This window comes from Alnus glutinosa, chromosome 12, assembly GCF_958979055.1.
Source record: "Alnus glutinosa chromosome 12, dhAlnGlut1.1, whole genome shotgun sequence".
Lineage (NCBI taxonomy): Eukaryota > Viridiplantae > Streptophyta > Magnoliopsida > Fagales > Betulaceae > Alnus > Alnus glutinosa.
In genome coordinates, this window is record NC_084897.1 from 4606635 (window position 1) to 4613094 (window position 6460).

Here is a 6460-nt window from a genome sequence, read left to right on the forward strand (position 1 = left end):
CACAGCTATATAATATGTCTTTATGTTTTCTGAAAAGTCGATGTTTACTATATTAGCTATTGGTAAATTGTGGCTGATATAGTGCTCGCACGACTAGAAATAAAATAAAGGTTGGTCCATTATGAAAACCCAGTTAGTTTATTATCACTGAGGTCTTAGTATGTTTTATACTGAGAAGGTGGACTGATTCTTTCACCTATACGGATGTGGATACCACCAATACCGTGTAGATGATATTCCTATGATTGCAGGTACTCCTGAGGCGGATGATGATCCGGTAGCTTACTATTTGGGTTACTACGATTGAAACCCATAGCGACAGTCGTAGTGGGATAGGACTATAGTGTCCTTATTTTGAGTACTTTTGTATATGGCTTGTGACGTATGTGTCACGTATTATTTGGTACGAGCCATTCTTTTGTAATAGTTTTATGTATTTAAACCTTAAACAGATAGACTTGTGATATGACTCACTTTTGTATAGAGAACAAATTTATTTATAGTTATGCTTTTCCGCTATGTTTGATGGAATCATGATTTATTCCGCTGTAGATGTAACTCTATATATCAGGTGCATGTTATGGGGCATGTGCCTATGTTGGCTAAGCGACAAGTAGTCGTGCCACTACGATGACTCGTTTTACATTTTGTATAAAAAAAATAAAAAAAAAAATGGGTCGTCACAACAACTCCACGTAAAGATTAATCTAAAATTGAAAAATGTTTACACTACAAAAGGTGTGGGGTGATTAATGCCCCCTAGCTTACTACTCTATAAAACATCCTAAAAAGTATACACAATACATGAAAACCCTAATTATGCCATAATGATAAGGTATCTAGTTTCACACCGATCACATCACGTAAAAGTTACACTACAATTGAAAAACGTTTTAGACTACCAAAGGTGTGAAATGACCAGTGCTCCCTAGCATACCCTACAAGGTAAATCTAATAAGTTAACATGGATCATGTCAAATAGAACCATTGCACAAGACATCGTTCTCTTTCAAAAACATTGATTTTATTCATGAATCTAAGAAAACTCATAGACAAGCATAACTCTTTTTCATAAATAAGTGGATTGGAATCTTGAAGACAAAACCATTTAGCATGAGTTTTGCAATCCTCTAGTTTTACACAATCATCAAACATATCAAGAAAATTTCAAGAACATCAAGAACATTTCATGGTTTTTGAAAAAGATTTTATCAAAACCCTAAGGAAGGGTTTAGCTAGACATGAAATAAACTAATCTAGTTCTATGGAAAACAATAAAGAAACAAGAAGAAAATGAATCAAAAACAACTATATTAAAATTATAAAATTCGGATTACAAAAAGAAAATAAAACCTAAGTTAGAACATGAAGAACAAAGAAGAAGAAGAAGAAGAAGTTGCTCTCTAGATTTTGGCCCAAAGAACGTGTATTAAAGGAATTACAAAACACTAAAATTAACTAAGAATGCCCTTGGAAAATCGGAAACCCCAAGTAATGCATGATTAAATCTAAACACTAATCTCCTATATATAGAGATTTGATTTAACTCATCAAGGATTAGTTCTAGCCGCACAAACAAAGAAGGTCGGCGTCCATTTCTGTCCATTGAAATCAACTTTTGATTTGGATCGCACAAAGATTTGGAAATATTTTATGGTATTCTGAGAATCGATCAATCGCATCTCGATTGATCGAAGTTTGGTTCGACTGAAAGTCGATTGATCTAATTATTGGCTGTACAAATAATTGATCAATCGAATTGCCTTAGATGATTTTTATCTTTTCAGGATCAACCTTGAACTCTATAAACCAAATTGCCCTTGATGTATTTTCAGGTCTAATTCAAGTGTTTTGAACTAGGTTTCAACTAAGACTTGAAAATAAGACATAACACAAAACAACAACAAAACATTATATATACAACACAAACTAGGTATAACAAATGCAAATTAAGGGGTCTTGAATCGAATAATTCAAGACTTATCACACCCCCAAACTTACATAATGTTGGTCCCTAGCATTACAACTAGAAATTAAAATACAATCAACTAATCGACATCCTCTTTCGTTGGAAATGAGATTGCATTTAGCACATGCAACAAGTCTTTTAAACCCTTAGGCTACCCTAGTAGACGAGTGAAGTCTCGTGAAGATTTAATAAAAATGCTACCTACAAACATTAACTTTAAAAATATACATGTTATCTATAAAAAAGAAGTATCATCACAACAATGGTTCATAATTCATGAACGACTTTAAACTTAATAAACTCCATCTTCACACAGTTCAGAAAATCATAGTCTACTCACTTACAAATGGCCGACTAAGATCTCACATGTTAGAAATGATGCAGTTTGATATTATCACATAGTTGTGAGGCTTTCATAGAATATAACCTACATACATGCTCCAGTGTCTCAAAATTCTTTATATCTCTAGCTAGATGGAATAACTAAGGCATAGGCAGAATTTAATATTATTTACAACTTTATTATGGTTGTGCAATGCTTAACTCCTTTAAGCTTCTAAATGACCAATATACCAAGTGTTAGGCCAGTGAATCCCAAACCAGATGGCTTTAGGGCACTAGATGTAAACATCCTTAAGGGCTTAATAACTCAAGTCAAGAAGAACTACGAAGTCAAACTAACCATTTTATTTATTACTTACATCTTTTAACGCGAACAATCAATGCTCAATGAGGCAAGAGGTCCGGTTACTCAATGAAGTTTTTTTTTTTTTTTTTTAAACTATGCCTATGTCATCCATCTAACAAATCACTTAATTTATCCGAGACACTCAAAACAAATATGTAAGGTATTAACTTAAATACATATCCCACAAACAATATGCCAATGTATGTCATGATTTTTCAAATTTCTACATGTGAAATTTATAGCCAAAGGTAATTAACCAGACTTAGACTCTTTAATTGTGTGATCATGTGTTCAAAATTTTAAAATTCACAAATAAATTTGAAAATTTTTTGTACAAAATTCAAACTAAGTGTACTTCTATACCCCCAAACTTAAATGACACACTGTCCCCAATGTGTAGAAAATGAAAACACGGTTAAGGGTTAAAGAAAACCTGAACGGGGAGGTATGACTCATAGTATACCCCCAAACGTAGATGGAAAAACACTTAACCTAAAATATATATATATATATATATATATATATATATATATATATATATATATATATATATACACAAGATAGCCAAAGAAATAATAAAAGAAAATCTCACATTCCCAATGACAGTATTAAAATCAAAAAGCCATGTCTGTTTCATCAAAAATGGCATGTTAAAAGTACATTGTGTAAGATAATATCAAAAAGAACACACAATGTCTATCAAAAATACATTGCCATAATCCAAAGGAAGAAAGGTAACCAATGGCACTCATGGCGCAGCATCTGGAGGTGGTGGAAGTCGACCTAGGATCTCTCTCATCATGGTCTCCATAGCTGTTTGACACTCAAGGATCTCAGTCTGTGTAGTCCTCATCTCTCTCATCTCCAAAGCCTTCCAATCCATATGTCCCTGAAGTATTGAAAAATCTGTGGGAATGGGCCGGACTAGCGCCTCTCTAGGAGTTGATGGCTCATCCTCGTGTATCTCAGCTGTGGGAGCACCATCGATCTCCATGTCTATTTGACGCTCACACGTCTGTGGCATATGGGAAATACTCTAATTCCACTGGGCGAGGCCAAAAATTGGGATATTCCTATCTAAGAGGGCCCTCTCAGGAATAGGAATTCCACTATCTCTACCATGTCTTCCCAACACTTGTGCATTTGCTTCCATTTCAGTTGGAGAACGTTAATCCAATACTTTTTGTCAAAAGCATATGAAGCAGCTAAAACGTCACCTATTCTCTGTGTTTTGTGCCCCAATGGACACACATTCTTTTTTAGCACAAAATCGACAAGTAATAGGTGATATGGCAATTGGGCTCGCTTTGCACAAGTACGTCTATCGTCGCTGTAAGCACCTTCAAACATGTCACGAATGATGAAATGTAAATCACAGTGTGGAGGGTACTCACCAAAGCGACCTCTTGGGTCCTCGGAAGGGTAACCAAGTGCATTGGCAATGTCCTCAATGCTCACATAAACTTGTTGGCCCAAAACAATAGAAGATAAGTAGGCTGGATTGTCCGTATAAAAGTGAGATTTTGATAGAAAATACGGACAAATAGAGGATAGAAAAAATCATTGGCGAGCCTCAAGAAGGGCAATAAGTTACGTTTTTTGAATTGATGATACACCCATTTCACCGATGCTTTTTCCTTGAATTCACCAAAAATGTAGAAACGGGTTTCGACATTCAACAATCTTTACTGCCATTCCATTCGTATGAACTCACTGGGACGTCCGAGACTGTCGAGAGAGGATGGTTGGGCTGGTTCCATAAAAAACTTTCTTTCGGGACTTTTGACAAAACTTGGTGTGCTGAATAAAACTTGCCAAGGAAGGCAAACTTTTGGAATTCAAAATGGTGGGGAATGTAAAGAAAAAAGGGGGTGAAGAGATTTAATGAAAAAGAAATGAAGGAAAAAGATGGAAAAATGAGAAAATGGAGAGGTTGGGAAGAAGGGTTTGGTGGGGGGAAGAAAAGGGCTCTCGGGATTTTGAAAAAAATGTGACCAAGTGAAGAGGCACGGGTGTTTTAAAACCCGGTCACGTGTCTGTTGGGCGATGTCGATTGATCGATTTAAAATTGATTGATCAAATATTATATTTTTTTTTTTTTGAAAATTAAAAACAGACACATAATAAACATAAATTCAAACTATGATATAGATAAATATTGCATGTATAATTTTTTTTACATGCATCTAAAAATAAAAATGAAACAAGATTCATAAATTAAAATACCGAGATATTAACAATGAAATGTAAAGCATTGGGGTGCCTCCCATGAGCGCTAAGTTTATCGTTTTCAGCCAGACCTGTCAAAACTCACTACTAATGAATGGATTTGTGTCTAGCAGTGGTTGGGAAAAATTTATCGTTTCGTGTCCATTCCAATTCAAATCCTTGAGACACAGTGGATATGGCACTTCATGTTTAAAATGTGTCTCAAGAAGCGGTGTGGTGGAGTGTGGTGCTTCGGTAAACACTCCCTTACTTTTGGCAAGTTTTGTCTTTTCTAATTGCCCTATTGGTTCAGTCTTCGTCTCTTCCACCTTTGGGTTAATGACTACCCCTCTACTCCTAGGATTAGTAATAGGCTGACTAGAATACTTCCCTGGCTCTCTCTCGTTAAGTGACTTAGCTAGTTGTCCAAGTTGGATTTCTAACTTTGTTATAGACTAAGAGTGGGAATTTAGAATTTGAGTGTGAGACTCAAATTTACTGAGACTGGTCAACACCTTTTCCTCAAATGTCGAATTTCTAGGAGGTGGAAAGGCTAATTCCTATTGTGGGTTGGGAGGACGACTATTAGGTGGCGGCTGGTAAAATTGATTGTTGGACTGCTGATAAGCTTGGTTTTGCAGTCCATTAAACTGTGGAACATTAGGCCGCCATACACTATTATTGTTTCTCAAACCTGGGTTATAAGAATTACTAGCATGATCACCACCCGGTCTAGAGAAAGTTGTGTTCATTTGCTTAATAGGAGGCTCAGAAAACTGTCTAACAATAGGACAATTTCCAGTCTGCTGTGATAAATCAGAGCAAAATGAACATGCATCATGTGGAGTATGCATTTGAGATGCAGTCGCAAGAACAAAACTAGATGCAAGTAATTGATCTAACTTCCTAGATAAAGCATCCAGTTTGGCATACAAGTCCAAAGGTTGAGATACTTCATAGAGAGTTTGGCTCTTAGCATTTGTCTTACGACTAGATGATGAATGTTGTAAAGAGTTTTCCGACGAATTTTCAAAAAATATCCATGCATCATCCTCACTCTTCAACATAAAAGTGTCTCCACACGAGGCATCTACCATCTGTCTATGAGGCTCAGTTAAGCCATCATAGAAACATTGTACTAACTGCCACTTGGGAACAGCATGATGTGGACACTTTCGTAAAAGGTCTTTCATCCTCTCCTAAGTCTCATGAAAAGGTTCTCCCTCTATCTGTGAAAAACTAGTTATGGCTTTTCGTATTTGATTTGTTTTCCCTATGGTAAAGTACTTCTTAAGGAACTCGTGTTGCATTTGAGCCCAAGAAGTAATGGAATTAGTTTCTAGGGAATTCAACCAATACTTAGCTTTATCTTTAAGAGAGAACGGAAACGGGCGCATCCTTAAAGCATCCTTTGAAAAATTATGTAACCTTATGGTGGAGCAGATTTCAATGAATTCGTCTAAATGCTTATAAGGATCATCGGTACTAAGTCCGTAAAATAATGGAAGCATTTGAATGAATCCGGACTTAATTTCAAAATGAGATGCCGTAATGTCCGGCAACTGAAGGCTTGAATTGGGTGTATATGTCGAAGG

The 6460-nt window shown here is 35.9% G+C and overlaps 1 non-coding gene across 1 annotated transcript; it reads left to right on the forward strand.

The window, feature by feature from the left end:
* The first annotated feature begins 6020 nt into the window (after positions 1-6020).
* Positions 6021-6126, forward strand: LOC133853088 (small nucleolar RNA R71). Its single transcript, XR_009896211.1, has one exon. It is a non-coding gene; the product is annotated as a small nucleolar RNA R71 (small nucleolar RNA).
* The last annotated feature ends 334 nt before the right edge of the window (positions 6127-6460 follow it).